The following is a 16,610-nucleotide window of genomic DNA, read 5'->3' as shown; positions in this document are numbered from 1 at the left end:
ACCTAAGGAGAGGCAGCGGCGAATCAGCACTAGGAGCTGCCTATACTATGGCCAGGTTGTTCACTTCATCTCCACTTGTTCCCTGCCGCCAGCAAAAGGAGGTGGCACGGCAGTTGTCGGCCCATTTCCCCCAGACCTTTGCTAGATGGCACCCTTGTATGGCAGAGCCAGGCTTTTCCTCTGCCTGCCCTCATCAACTTGGACGTCGATGAGAGCTTCCTGGACCGAGGTGCCATTTTCCAGTTGGACCTGGACACTGTTCCACTCGATTCACCCCTCGATGCCAACGCTCTCAACGGACAGCTCCTCGCCTGTGTCTGTGAGAGAACTATCTTCCTGCGTCTCTCTGGGAATCACCAGGAAAGTATCAGTCTCTACATAATTGACTTCCCTCACTCTCCCCTGGTTCTTGGCCATCCTCACTCTCCCCTGGTTCTTGGAATGTTGTCGCGCTAGAAAAGTTAAAGCTGCAAAATTCACAGATTGACTGGACCACCGGAAAGATAACCACTTGGAGTTAATTTTGTCACTCAAATTGTCTTCGTTCTGCCCTTGCCCCTGCCTTGTCTGTGCCCCAGTCTATTCCAGAATTCCAGACCTGTCATCAGTGCCTCTCGAGTATCACGATCTAGCTCCTGTGTTCAACAAGCACCACGCCCTTCCGCCTCATCGGCCGTACAACTGCACCATTGACCTCCAGCCTAGAGCGCCACTCCCCTGTAGCCGGTTGCATAACCTCTCTTGCCCTGAGCACGAGGCTATGGAGGGGTACATCCAGGATTCCCTGGCTGCAGGACATATCAGGCTTTTCTCCGCTGTTTTTTCTTTGTAAAGAAAAAAGATGGGTCGCTGAGGCTGTGCATAGACTTCCGTGTGCTGAATAATATCACTGTGAAGAACAAGTACCCCTTGCCAGTCATCAGTTCTGCTTTTGCCCACCTCCATAGTGCCACGGTGTTCATCAAACTCAACCTCCGGAATGCCAACCACCTTGTCCTCATCAGAGAGGGGGGCGAGTGGAAACCAGAATTCAACACACCACTTGGACACTGAGTATTTGGACATGCCTTTTGGTCTCACTAATGCCCCTGCTGTTTTCCAGAGCCTAGTCAATGATGTACTTAGGGATGTGATTGGACGCTTCGTTTTTGTCTATTTGGATGACATTCAGATTTTTTCTACGGACTCTGAGGCTCACCAGCAACACGTTCGCCAAGTTCTCCAACTGCTGTTGGGGAATAAGCTTTTTGTTAACTTCTTGGTGACAGGGGGCAGTATTTTCACATCCGGATGAAAGGCATGCCCAAATTCAACAGCCTGCTACTCATCCCCAGAAGATAAGATATGCATATTATTAGTAGATTTGGATAGAACACACTCTGAAGTTTCTAAAACTGTTTGAATCATGTCTGTGAGTATAACATAACTTATGTAGCAGGCAAAACCCAGAGGAAAAACCATTCAGATTTTTTGGGGGGCCCTGCCCAAGAGGTCTAGGTGGTGGTTCCCTGTCCATGACCATATGCACCGTTGTCATCGCACCTAGAGGAAGGGCAGGCTGCCCTTCTATGTGCCTCCTCCAGGACCCAGTTCCAAGCTAACTGTCACCGTGCCTCAGCTCCCATCTACACTCCAGGCCAAAAGGTATGGCTCTCATCGAAGGACCTGCCATTGAAGGTGGCTTCTAAGAAGAAGATTCATTGGTCCTTTGAAATGGATCATGTCATTAACCCCTCTGCTGTGCACCTGAAACTCCCAACCTCTCTCAAGATCCAACCTACCTTCCATCAATTCCAGTCCCCTGTCTCCTCCTGCAGCAGCTCCTCCACCTTCTCGGGTAATCAATGACCATCCTGCCGAGACCGTACGGCAGCTTCTGGACGTGCGCCGTCAGGATCACGGCTGGCAGTACCTGGTGGACTGGGAAGGATACGGGCCTGAGGAGCACTGCTGGGTTCCCTGCCGTCATATTCTGTACCCCTCCGTGCATTCTATACCTCACACCCAGATAAGTCTGGTCGGGCGCCCAAAGGTGCCCTCTACTGCTCATCCTGTGTCTCCCTAACCTGCCGGCATTCCCCCAGTGCTCTCTCCCTCTTTCTCTTTGTGATTGTGTGGGCGGAGACAGGTGTGCTGGAGGCAGAGCAGAACCCCACCAGCTGCAACCTGTTCCATAATCAAAACATCTACAAATACTCAGCCCTGCCACTTCCACGCTGCCAGATCGTAACCTCTGCTCAGTCAGTCTGCGGTTTTAGCCGTTTGTTCCCGCATAGATCCTGTTTTCATGTTGTGCCTGTTTTCCCTTGCCTGACTCTGTTTTCCTCTCCGCTACAGTTCAGTCCGCTCTGATTCTGGTCCCTGTCTCCAGTCCCATGTCTCGTCAGTCCTGCTACCCTGTCCTGGACCCCTACTCTACTGCTTCCTTGGATTCCTCTCCGGACCTGCTTACCCAGCCCCAACTCCCCTCGCTCTAGCCTCAGTACCTGGCTCCCTGCAACCAGAGCGAGCTTTCCCTGCCCTGCAGCCCATATTCATCCTGTTTTTCAATAAATACCTAGGTTACCTTATCCCAGTCTGCTCTTGGGTTCACCAGCTCCGCTCCTCATAACACTAGGAAAGCTATCCTCATGAATATCATGGTTCAGATACATGCCATCAGGTTACAGGTCATGACAGGTACTCTGTTGTGGAATGAAACTGTTCCCCCAATGGAACCTAGAAACTTCCTGCCATCTCTTAACTTTCCTCTCTGCTCTGCTGTTCAATGGTCTCAGAGTAAACATTTTTCAGCATTAAAGATGAAGATCAGGACCACATGGGTCCTGGCTACATAGTGGAGCACCGTTCATGCCATGCCTCAATTCTCCCACCCTGCCTCCTCAAAATCATCTCCTCTTTCAGACAGCCAGGATTAATTTCAGATGAAGTGAGGAGTAGCGAGGGAGATTTCCCCGGTGGCGCTTTAAACACCACATGGCCTCAAACAGTCTGAACGCAGCCAAAGGAAAGGGCTACAGGGAAAGAAAGAGGGGGATGGAGGGGAGTATTAGGAGGAGCACTACGCTTCCAGAAGGGTCAGACGGGTAGGATAAATGGAGGCCCTCGCTCCCCCTTCTTGCGAATGTTCTGATCTATCTCAGTACTCCCTGAGTGGAGGAAGTTGGAATCCTGGTGAACGAGGAGGAGAGAGGAGACCTGCAGGAGAAATCCGTCTTGTTAAGGAAGGGCCACTTGCACTATACATAACTCCATCTGAAAGGATATCCTTTTATGTCTATAAAGTTCAGTTCCTCTGCTGCCCCTCAAGCACAACAGAATAAGTCCATGTCACAGTAAGAGGACCATGCAGATACATGTGATAAATGGTGTATACTAATACAGTAATGTATGTCTATCAAAGCATTATGATTACTTGTTGCTTGTCCATTCCCTGACCAAAGAGACAGGCTGAACGAGACGAAACGTTTCACAATCATGTTATGGTGATTTTACAATTTACAATTAGGCAGACCTTTTCAACACTAGCTCCTAAGAGAGCTGGGAGTTGTGTGCAGAAATCCCAGTTCTGCCTAGATTTTGAAAACCCATCTGGAGGAGGTGGTGGTGATAGGTTCTGTATGCCGCCCAAGGCCACACTGTCTGTCACACGTGGGGGAGTTCATTTGAGCAGAGGGTAGTTAGAACAAGCACGCTGCATGTGGGAAACAAAGACAAGGCCTTGTTTGTCTTGAGTACACAGCAAATTGGCCAGTGTTACCTTGGGTTGATTTTTCCGTGTAATAATTTGAGTGTTGATTTAAGTGTTAAGTTAACACTCATTGGCGTAAAAGAACACCAGTGTTGGTGTTAATAACCAGCGTAAACCAAAACCACACTCAACATTATCATATTTCCCAGCATGCTCTATTGCAGGTTGATTTTTAGAGTTATTGTTTTTATACATATACTGTATATATGTTTTTGCATGTACATTGATTAATTTATCTTATACTAGTCAAATCTAAATAACATAATTTTGTCTAAACTAATCCAATCTGTTACTTGGACTTGTTACACCCATTACTGAAATGTTTTTTTCCAGTTTAGACACTTCAGATAATTGCATAAATTATTCTTCCCAACCCTGGCAGTCATTCTGAATAAAAATGTAAAATGTTGGATATCCAATAGGAATTACACATCACTTTGCATCCCAAAATAATGTGACGTGCAGGCCTGATGTTGGGTGTAAACCATCGGTTTCAGGCTACTGAATTAGGGTAAAACTTGGCCCTCAAAATAAGGGCTTATGAAATACGTGATGTATTGTGCTAAATTATTGTATTTGAATGTTAACATATTAGCTTAGGATCTCACTTGGTGAAGGCCTCTGGACTGAATACACTACATGACCAAAATGATGTGGACACCTGCTCGTCGAACATCTCATTCCAAAATCATGGGCATTAATATGGAGTTGATCCCCCATTTGCTGCTATAACAGCCTGCACTCTTCTGGGAAGGCTTTCCACTAGATGTTGGCCATTGCTGCGGGACTTACTTCCACTCAGCCACAAGGGCATTAGTGAGGTCGGGCACTGATGTTGGGCAATTAGTCCTGGCTCGCAGGTCCAATTCATCCCAAAGGTGTTCGATGGGGTTGAAGCCGGTCTAGTTCTTCCACACTGATCTCGAAAAATAATTTCTGTACGGACCCCACTTTCTGCACGGGGGCATTGTCATGCTGAAACGGAAAAGGTCCTTCCCCAAACTGTTGCACAAAGTTGGAAGCCCAGATTCGTATAGAATGTCATTGAATGGGGTAGCTGTCATGAACTCGGATACCTCCTGCGCCTTGACCTGTTGCTTCGGCCTGTTGTTTCCTATGTTTTACTTTGTTATAATTGTATTTGGTTCATAAGGGTTTGTCTCAACACCTGCTACCAACTAGTCTGCTAGCTAGCTAGGTTGCAATGGAGTCAGCTTCGCCTGGAATAGCTAACGCACGTTTCCAGCGCTGTAGAAGCTGTGTTTATTACGCTCTTAACCAGGACAATATAAACAATATGGAGTTCCAATGCGGCAATTATTTGCTAACAGAGGATTATAGGAATGAGGTGGCTATGCTTAGCAAGCACATCTCAATTCTGTGCGAATTTATGGGGAAAATGCTAATTGGAACTTTCTCCTATGCCTGGACGCTGCTAGGACCTGATGGATGTTTCCCCGCCTTGTCATCTGTCCCTATCCGAATGGCCAGTGCTACCTGGAACTTTCCTGCCAAGGAAGTCGTCTCCATCTGCTTATCCTCCCCCATATTGTAAGGATGTAAACATAGAACAAACAGGGCTGGTCCCATGTCACAAGTCGTGGAAACCGAAGGCAGCTGCATGCTGCTAAGCAGACTGGAGTGTCTGCGAGAGGTTTGGAGCAGATTGACATAAAGAATAGCTTTGCTGCACTGGTACCTGATCTACCTGCACCTTCATAGCTGAGACTGCTTGTGTCTAGGAATCAGGAATCAGGAAATCAGGAAATTGAGTACATCACAGTTCATGTGGGATTCAATGACATTATGAAAGGCAGCTCAGAACAGCTGAAGATGGGTTTTAAAGAACTGATTGGGTCATTGCTTGACACCAACAAACACCCCATAATCTCTGGCCCCCTGCCCTCCCTAAATTGTGGCATTGAACGTTTCAGCACTTTTAGCCCTTCATAACTGGCTACGAGACTGTTACAGCTCTGTGGGTGTAACGTTTATTGGCAATTTTGATACCTTCTGGGAAAAAAAGCTTATTTTATAAGGAGGATGGGATCCACCCAAATAATTTGGGTTCCTAGATCCTTTCACAGCAGTATAAGGCTGCATTGAGACAATGACCTCAATGACCCAAGCCCAGCTCAGTTAATCTCTACCATTGTATGATTAGTTGTCATAATGCTTCAGCGAATGTACATTTTCCCATGGGCATTGGAAGACACAATGTAAGTAACCTAATTTATGTCCCTCTAACTGCCATGAATTCCTCTGCTGATCCCACAGCTATTGCATGCATTAATCATGTGCCAATGAACCATAGTTATACTATTAGCACTGAGGCGGTGTGCCCTAGTAGGAAGTCCACTGTGTGCAGCTCACCCTGCACTAACATAAATAACATGAGCATGTATAAGCAATTAAAACAATCAAGCATCCCAGAAAAGTGCTAAAAATAGCCCATGTTAACATATGTAGCTTAGATAATACCTTTGATGATACAGTGGTAGCAATACATGGTTATAACATCTACAGAAAAGACAAAGGTGGAGGTGTTGCAAAGGTGGAGGTGTTGCCGTTTATATTCATAACCACATTCCTATAAAACTTAGAGGATCTCATGTTAAATACTGATGAAGTAATATGGCTACAGGTAGATCTGCCTCACTTAAGCCAATTCTGGTGGGAAGCTGCTATAGACCACCAAGTGCTAACAGTCAGTATCTGGATAATGTATGAAATGCTTGATAATGTATGTGAGGTATATTTTCTGGGTGATTTAAATATTGACGGGATTTCATCAGGCTGCCCACTCAAGAGAAAGCTACAAACTGTAACTAGTGCATGCAACCTGCTTCATGTTATCAGTCAGCCTACCAGGGTAGTTGCAAACAGCACAAGAATTAAATCATCATGTCTTGATCACATCTTTACTGACACTGCAGAAATGTCCTTTAAAGCACTATCCAAATCCATCAGCTGTAGTGATCACAACATAGCAGCCATATCTAGGAAAATTAAAGATCCAAAGTCTGGGCCTGATATTTGTATTTTTTATTTTTCCCACCTTTATTTAACCAGGTAGGCTAGTTGAGAACAACTTCTCATTTGCAACTGCGACCTGGCCAAGATAAAGCATAGCAGTTCGACACATACAACAACACAGAGTTACACATGGAATGAACAAAACATACAGTCAATAATACAGTAGAAAAAAAGAAAACAAAGTCTATACACAGTGAGTGCAAATAAAGTCAAATAAGGGAGTTAAGGCAATAAATAGGCAATGGTGGCGAAGTAATTACAATATGGCAATTAAACACTGGAATGGTAGATGTGCAAAATATGGATGTGCAAGTAGAGATACTGTGGTGCAAAAAGAGCAAAATAAATAAATACAGTATGGGAATGAGGTAGATAGATGGGCTGTATACAGATGGGCTATGAACAGGTGCAGTGATCTGTGAGCTGCACTGACAGTTGGTTCTTAAAGCTAGTGAGGGAGATGGGAATCTCCAGCTTCAGTGATTTTTGCAGTTCGTTCCAGTCAGTGGCAGCAGAGAACTGGAAGGAAAGGCGACCAAAGGAGGAATTGGCTTTGGGGGTGACCAGTGAGATATACCTGCTGGAGCGTGTGCTACGAGTGGGTGCTGCTATGGTGACCAGCGAGCTGAGATAGGGTGGGGCTTTACCTAGCAGAGACTTGTAGATAACCTGTAGCCAGTGGGTTTGGCGACGCGTATGAAGCGAGGGCCAGCCAACGAGAGCATACAGGTCGCAGTGGTGGGTAGTATATGTGGCTTTGGTAACAAAACGGATGGCACTGTGATAGACTACATCCAGTTTGCTGAGTAGAGTGTTGGAGGCTATTTTATAGATGACATCGCCAAAGTCAAGGATAGGTAGGATGGTCAGTTTTACGGGGGTATGTTTGGCAGCAAAATAGGAAGCAGATTCTAGATTAAATTTTTGATTGGAGATGCTTAATGTGAGTCTGGAAGGAGAGTTTACAGTCTAGCCAGACACCTACGTATTTGTAGTTTTTCACGTATTCTAAGTCGGAGCCGTCCAGAGTAGTGATGCTGGATGGGCGGGCAGGTGCGGGCAATTATCGGTTGAATAGCATGCATTTGGTTTTATTTGCGTTTAAGAGCAGTTGGAGGCCACGGAAGGAGAGTTGAATGGCATTGACGCTCGTCTGGAGGTTAGTTAACACAGTGTCCAAAGAAGGACCAGAAGTATACAGAATGGTGTCGTCTGCATAGAGGTGGATTAGAGAATCACCAGCAGTAAGAGCGACGTCATTGATGTATACAGAGAAGAGAGTCGGCCTGAGAATTGAACCCTGTGGCATCCCCATAGAGACTGCCAGAGGTCCGGACAACAGGCCCTCCGATTTGACACACTGGGCTCTATCAGAGAAGTAGTTGGTGAACCAGGCGAGGCAATCATTTGAGAAACCAAGGCTGTTGAGTCTGCCAATAAGAATGTGGTGATTGACAGAGTCAAAAGCCTTGGTCAGGACGATGAATACAGCTGCACAGTAATGTCTCTTAACGATGGCGGTTATGATATCGTTAATTAAGGACCTTGAGCGTGGCTGAGGTGCACCCATGACCAGCTCGGAAACCAGATTGCATAGCGGAGAAGGTACGATGTGATTCAAAATGGTCAGTAATCTGTTTGTTAACTTGGCTTTCGAAGACCTTAGGATAGATATAGGTCTGTAGCGGTTTGGGTCTAGAGTGTCTCCCCCTTTGAAGAGGGGGATGACCGCGGTAGCTTTCCAATCTTTGGGAATCTCAGACGATATGAAAGAGAGGTTGAACAGGCTAGCAATAGGGGTTGCAACAATTTCTGCAGATAACTTAAGAAAGAGAGGGTCCAGATTGTCTAGGCCGGCTGATTTGTAGGGGTCCAGATTTTGCAGCTCTTTCAGAACATCAGCTACCTGGATATGGGTGAAGGAGAAATGGTGGGGCTTGGACGGGTTGCTGTGGAGGGTGCCGGGCAGTTGACCGGGGTAGGGGTAGCCAGGTGGAAAGCATGGCCAGCCGTAGAGAAATGCTTATTGAAATTCTCAATTATAATGGATTTGTCAGTTGTAACAGTGTTTCCTAGCCTCAGAGCAGTGGGTAGCTGGGATGAGGTGCTCTTATTCTCCATGGACTTTACAGTGTCCCAGAACTTTTTTGAGTTTGTACTGCAGGATGCAAATTTCTGTTTAAAAAAGCTAGCCTTAGCTTTCCTAACTGCCTGTGTATATTGGTTCCTAACTTCCCTGAAAAGTTGCATATCACCGGGGCTATTCGATGCTAATGCAGAATGCCACAGGATGTTTTTGTGCTGGTCAAGGGCAGATAGGTCTGGAGTGAACCAAGGGCTATATCTATTCCTGGTTCTACATTTTTTGAATGGGGCATGCCTATTTATGAATGTGAGGAAGGCACTTTTAAAGAATAACCAGGCATCCTCTACTGTCGGGATGAGGTCATTGTCGTTCCAGGATACCCTAGGTCGATTAGAAAGGCCTGCTCACAGAAGTGTTTTAGGGAACGTTTGACAGTGATGAGGGGTGGTCGTTTGCTCGCAGACCCATTACGGATGCAGGCAATGAGGCAGTGATCGCTGAGATCTTGGTTGAAAACAGAGCTGTATTTGGAGGGTGAGTTAGTTAGGATGATATGTATGAGGGTGCCCGTGTTTACGGATTTGGGGTTATATCTGGTAGGTTCATTGATAAATTGTGTGAGATTGAGGGCATCAAGCTTATATTGTAGGATTGCCGGGGTGTTAAAACTTCTTACGGAGTGGTTCCTGCGCAGGAACACATCAGCGGCAATTTCAGAGCGCCACCTATAGCACTACAGTGTTGTAATCGATAAATCTCAAACTCCTTAAAAGGTTTAAGCATGTCCCAGTTTAGGTCACCTAGCAGCACGAGCTCAGAAGATAGATGGGGGGCAATCAAATCACATATGGTGTCGAGGGCACAGCTGGGGGCAGAGGGTGGTCAAGTAACCCTGGACTGTAAACTGTCATGGTCAAAACATGTTGATATAGCAGTAACTAAGATGAGGAGAAGTCTGCTTTTTTAACACTATCAACAAGGCAGGTCCTACAGGCTCTAGTTTTGTCACACTTGGACTACTGTTCAGTCGTGTGGTCAGGTGCCACAAAGAGGGACCTTGGAAAATTACAATTGGCTCAGAACAGGTTAGCATTGTGGGCCCTTAAATGTACACGGAAAGCTAACATTAATAATATGCATGTAAATCTCTCATGGTGCAAAGTGGATGAGAGATTGACTTCATCATTACTTGTTTCTGTAGGAAGTGTTGACATGCTGAATGTGTAGCGGGTTTCTTATGTACCACAAGAGAACCAAGAAATGAAGAGCGACACCACGGCTGTCTTTCTGGCTTTTATGTTGATCTGCAATAGAATTGTGAAAAGACAGGACAGGAACACATCAGTCTCCAACGCACCATCTGACAAGTTGTTCTCTCTCAGTGTTTTCTCGGACTCACACAATCACATTCATACATAAAGCCATAATGTATAGTTTAAAATAATAACCAATCCTTAATACAAAGAATGTATAATCTTAATTCTTAGACAATAGAACCATACCTGCAATAGTATTGTGAAAAGATAGGACAGGAACACAGTCTCCAATGCACCATCTAACAAGTTGTTCTACACAGGAGCACGAAGGTAAAACACATATCCTGTCTCACATCCCCAATACATTGCTAGGTGCTTTCAGTGTTGACCGTACCAAAATACAACATCTCATGTACAAAAACACTGCAACATAAACAAGTTACAACGTGAAATCGCCTCTATTGCATTCAGACCGTAGAGGACCAAACTACATCTCCCATAATGCAACGCCAGCACCGGTCGGCAGCTCAGCTAACCGTCTACATCACAGAAAGGCATGCTAGCTAGCAACAACAGCACTTTTAGCACTCTGTAAACTATATTAATAACAACAATAAAATAGTCTCAATAGTTTCAATAGTCTCTCCCTCCCTTATAACAATATCTACAGCATTAACCTTGGGATGTTTAATTTATTTCACGTTATGGATTTCTACAAAGGAGTAATCTGCAACACATACCTTTCTCTCTGTGTTTTCTCGGACAGAGGAGAACGGGAGCTACGGGTAGTACCAGGGTGTTAGTAGGTGACGTAAGCACCTAGATGAAATAAAATACATTTAATTAAATAAAACCAGAAGATGTTAACATCATTCAGCTACTGTAGCTGCCTACCTAACATCAACAGGCAGCACCAGTAGCACAACAATTAAAAATAGACACCAAAAGTAAAGTTCCTGGCGATCATGACCCCTTCTGTCTGAACTTGGAATATTCCTGTTCGTGGGTTTGGGCCACTGACCCTTAACCTGGTTGTTCTGTTCTGCTTTGTGTACTATTCTAATAATTAGAAGTTTGATGGAATAACCATTTTAACTCTACTACAAATGCACCGAGGTGTCTGTTTAATTAAACTACTAGCACACAGCTTGGATGCCCATGCACACCCCACAAGACATACCACCAAAGGTCTCTTCACAATCCCCAAGTCAAGAACAGACTATGGGAGGCGCACAGTACTATATAGAGCAATGGCTACATGAAACTCTATTCCACATCAGGTAACTGATGCAAGCAGTCAAATTGGATTTAAAAAACAGATCAAAATACTCCTTATGGAACAGCGGGGTCTGTGAAGAGACACACTCAGGCACAGACACAAATACACATGATAAGACACACACTCTACACACACGTGCACATGGATGTTGTATTGTAAATATGTGGTGGTGGAGTGGTGACCTTTAGGGAACACACAATGTGTTGGGTAAGTTGAAATATAATTTCATGTAGTAGAGAGTGTTGCAACTGAGGACAGATAATTTTTGGCGCTACGCTCTTCAGCACTCACTTTTTGTGAGCTTGTGTGGCATCCCACTTCGAGGCTGAACCATTGTTGTTCCTAGACGTTTCCACTTCACAATAAATGCACTTACAGTTGACTGGGGCAGCTCTAGCAGGGCAGAAATTTGAAGAACTGACTTGTTGGAAACGTGGCATCCTACGACAGTGCCATGTTGAAAGTCCCTGAGCTCTTCAGTAAGGCCATTCTACTGCCAATGTTTGTCTATGGAGATTATATGACTGTGTGCTCGATTTTATCCTCCTGTCAGCGAAGGGTGTGGCTGAAATAGCCGAATCCACTCATTTGAAGTGGTGTCCCCATACTTTTGTAAATATAGTGTATGTAGCTGTCTCTGACTGTCTCTGTCACTAACAAATACAGTCATGGGTGGCAACTCTGTTCACTTGAAAGGCGCTCTGGGAAATGTGCAAATAAGGCTTTACACTGGGCAGTGTGTTAATTTAACACAGACAAGTCTAGACACTGTATAGATACTTTACAGTGTTACATTTAACACTCTCAGTGTTGATTAAATACTGGAGAATTTGCTGTGCGAATATTGGGAAACACATGTTGAACAGCTAAGGTCTGCTGTCCTCCATGGGGTGAAATCAGCTGCTGCTGTGTGGTGTTGTGCAATCCAGCCAATGGTAAGCCAGTGTACAGCCCCCAGCCTGCATGCTTCAGCCCCATGAACTGGCTCTAGTCTCCAGCCTGAGGAGCTCCAGTGAGGAGGGGATGGAGGGTAAATCCTGGAACCTTGGCAGGCTGATGGGCCCACCATGACGGCTGATATCACACATCCAGCCCCTGCCAGAGGTTCACCCCTCTCCATCCAACCAGGCATAAAACTTAATTACAGCTCAGGGCCGAGAGATTTACTCCCTCTCTATGCTGGTTACAGTGAGGTCTCAGGGCTGCATGGAAGAGTCAAGAGTGTGAGGAGGAAGAAAGAAATTGGTTGTGTGGTATTTTAATAGCATGTAGGCCTTCTGAAGAGCAGTGTCGAGTGGGAGCATATGTATTCATGTTTGTAACACCTTAACATTTGCATGGGATAATGGCGAGAATGTAAACCTCACACCTTTATTGTGAATACATTTGACATGTGAGGATTTATGGTGTGTGTGTGCTTGTGTGTATGTTGCTAGTGTGTATGTGTGTGTGTATTGCATGAGCATGCTCCTGTGCATGGACGTAAATCATTTAATTCCCACTGCTCTACACGTCTATGTTACTGTCAAATCCACATACCAACCAGAGGCTAACAGAGAGTGAATTGTGCCTCGGCCTTCAAGCGAGAGTGCACTGGTCTCCTCCGACTCCAGGAAAGTGACAGAATGAATTTTCAGCTTGAGTAGCTGTGATGCCCTCAGTGTCAACACACCTGAGCACCTGCCGCCCTCGGAATGCTGACAGAGGAAGAGTTATGTAGTGTCCTCTTCTGTAAGAAATACCAGAACCACTGGACTTCTATAAAACTTCATCCTCTTCTTCTTTCTCAAATCATTTCCCCCCGTTTATTGGTTTAACTTAACAGTCAATTTGAATGAGCTTAAATATTTTATTGGTTTAACTATCAATTTGAATGAACTTAAACGTGCATGAAGTGAACAATGATTGAACCACACAGTTATAGAGAGGGGAAAGATTCCTATCCAGTGTATTCACTGCTGTGCTCCATTTCCTATGATTTCCTAGCTTGTGCTCCATATAACCTAGGGAAAAGGTTAGGGCCGCCAAGTTTCCTCTGGACGATTGGGCTGAGCCTCTTCATGTTTCTCAAACTATGGTCACTGAGGGGGAAACAGCTAAATGTAAATCCCAGCATCTTTTTTTCCCCATCAGGTGATTTGTCTGCAGACGTTTCTGCAGATGCAGTGATTTTCTCCCCTCTGTATTATTGCCTGTTTTCTTCCCTTAAATCCCAAATGTAGTCCAGGCTTCTCGCCGCTCATGCATGTAGTAGTGTTTACAGTTGGCTTATCCTAAGAAAGGAGTCAGTGAATTCCCATTCCTAATAAGCTTACAGGCACAACACGTCACACTCTGACCAACTCATGTGTTACAGTAGGAATGACAGAGCACAGCAACTTCAGAATCATAATCCCTTCAGACTGGCAGCACAGCAGCACCGTAGAACAATGCTCTCATTCACACTAGATGCTATCTCAACATGGAAAAGGCGTGATTTGTTTAAGATTGAAATAAACTGGTGTGTTTTACCAAATCTATGTGAGAATTTAAAAAATAAAATAATTTTACAATATAAGACTGGGTCTGACTGTGACGTATGCTCTCTTCTGGCTGTATCTGCCTCTGAGAAAGTCGCAGATGCTGAACTCAAAGTGAGGGGTGATCTTTCTCAGACCCCTGCCTGCACCATGCCAACTATGAACCAGTTGGACTGTGCTCTGCTTCGGTCAGAGAGGAGACTGACTGGGGTGCGACTGGGAAAATAGCCCCATGTAATGCAGGGCCCATCACGGCCCTGGGGCTGTCCACACGCATGCCTGCCAAGTCAAACACGCCAGCTGCGTCGCCAAACAAGTGCTCACATTATTAGGCTCTTCAAAGCGAGAAGCACTCGCACCAGTGGACCGCTGAGACTGCTGCAAGCACTGGGAGCATGGGTGCAGTTATTTGGGTTACAGAGGCTGAAAACCCCAAAACATTTACTTATGTATTGCTCTAACATAGAGTAACAAACGCAGGGTTAAGGGGGGAGAGGATATGGACCGCAACGGGAGATAACTGTGTCAACAATTGTATTTATCAAACTACATGTAATTGATTCTGTATTAGAACAATTCAGCCCAATCAGGTTGTGATCTTCCATATGATAACTCCACCTCCCCTTACAGAACTGGACTGACGGCTGTAATACATCAAAATTGATAACTAGGTTTCTGGGTCAGTCCCAAATAGCATTCTTTCAATACAGCGAGAATGCACTGGTCTCTATTCTGAGCTTTGGGTTGCTCAACTAAGCTTACCTTTCCTCTGGGACACATAGGCTGTCTGCTTTCGCTAGCTACATTAATTGAATGTATTCTGATAAAACATTTGTATAGACCGGACTGCCAGTGAATAAACAAACACAACAAACACATTTTGTATGGACTAGGATGTGGCTGCTGTGGCCCTAAAGGCATCTGGGGTAATATTACAGCCTGGTCTCATAGACTAGATGTAAAATAGTAAAGGTAAATCCGGGACACTCAAATTAGTATGATGTCTTACGTTTGGTATGGTTACATAAGGTAGATGGTTACTTAATGCAAAAACTAAAGTACGGTGGTTGTCCGAGGTGGATGGGTAGGTGTATAACGTGAGTGTCTAGCAACCCAAAGTATTTACAATTATGAATGTTTGAATCTCAACATGGACAACTTTAGCATTTTGCAACTACATGTTAGCTAACCCTTCCCCGAACCCAAGCCTTAACCCTTTAACTAACTCCTAACCCTAACTCCTAACCCTTAACCCTAGCCACTGGCCTAGCGTGGCTAGCGTTAGCCACAACAAATTGGAATTTGTTACATATCGTACATTTTGCAAATTCATGACATATCATACGAAATGGAGGATGGACATCCACAAATTAATACATACCAATAAAAAAACATAACATATCATACTAATTGGAGTATCCCGGATTTACATTTACTATTCTATGTCTACCCCTGAGTCCAGGTAGTATTAATAATACAGCGTTTCATGTTGGCAGGTGGCTGTAAATCCCTCCCCCTCCCCACCCATTCCCTCCATTAGATGCTGATTCCCTCCTGCTCCGCTGTTCCCTGATTGTGATGGAAATGACTGGGGAGTGACTCAGGGAAGGTCCGTGTGTCTCTTCCTGTCAATCACAGCACCATTAGCAGGTTGTGGGTCATACATATGTGGAGGAGTAATATCAGCTGTGGCAGAATACCATTACCCCCCTATGCCTCGATGACACATACAGGCGGCATGCCTGTCTCTGGAGAATGTAGCTGAGCAAGTCACAACACCCAGACCATACTGGATATTAGAAAGGCTCTGTGAGTTTATGCATGTGTTCAGCTGAGAACATGTTGATACAATGTTGTTACTACAGTAATTACAGCCATATAAAGTGTTACACCTGCCCCTTCCCCATCTCCGACAATCGAACAACCATCTTTGTAGTAATGATAAAAAACCCTTCTCGGAGAGACAGACAGAAATCTATAGCTGCACTATTAGTCTGGTTATTGTGATTCTCCTCACTCCCCTCTACCGGTGTGCTCTGCTCTGCGTACAATCTCATCCTTCCGTAGCACAGCTGGGGAACCTGGGAGTATAGCTATCCTAGGCCCAGACAAGCCAGGAGAGACAGACAGGGGCAGTGGAGCGGACTACAGACCACCTGCAGGACCACAACACCACTCCCCGCCACGGAGAAATAGAGGGGGTGATATGATCAACAGGTGAGTCTTTACTTCCTCGTAGAGTTTCAAACATCTCAACAGTCCGCTTATAATGAAGCTCACCATAGTGTGAAGTGTACCTGATGTTATATAAAAACATTTTCATGTGGAATGGCAATGCATTCTCTCTGAGTGACCAACCCTCTGTCACACTGTGGAACAAACACAGGGCCAAACAATGACCCCATTTCCAACTTAGGAGAAGCAGGTCCACTCTGCTGAAATATGTAGATGAGGACCCATTTGCTTCCTTCCTTTTACAGTCTCTCCTCTACTCTCAGACTTTGTTTGTGATCTGCTGGTGCTGAAACCACCAGGGGTTGTACATAACCATGTACTGTATATCAAGAGCTGCACAATGTGAGAATTGATAGTATGGATGAGGATTTTATGACTTAATTAGCTCATTTGTGTATGTATGGGAATGAGCGTGTGAGAGTGCATCATATTGTTATATATACATCAT

At 45.0% G+C, this 16,610-nt stretch overlaps 1 long non-coding RNA gene across 1 annotated transcript in view; it reads left to right on the top strand.

Moving 5' to 3' along the window:
* LOC149976922 (uncharacterized) overlaps positions 1-16,580 on the top strand; it is a 28,422-nt gene extending 11,842 nt beyond the window's left edge. The window contains exons 3-4 of the long non-coding RNA XR_016487571.1: positions 15,424-15,736; positions 15,995-16,580. This is a non-coding gene — a long non-coding RNA (uncharacterized LOC149976922). The remainder of the gene's footprint in view (positions 1-15,423; positions 15,737-15,994) is intronic.
* The last annotated feature ends 30 nt before the right edge of the window (positions 16,581-16,610 follow it).

The sequence above is a fragment of the Oncorhynchus mykiss genome, chromosome 16 (genome assembly GCF_057628025.1).
Source record: "Oncorhynchus mykiss isolate SJ-2025 chromosome 16, ASM5762802v1, whole genome shotgun sequence".
NCBI lineage: Eukaryota > Metazoa > Chordata > Actinopteri > Salmoniformes > Salmonidae > Oncorhynchus > Oncorhynchus mykiss.
This window is presented reverse-complemented; position numbering and strand designations above follow the sequence as displayed.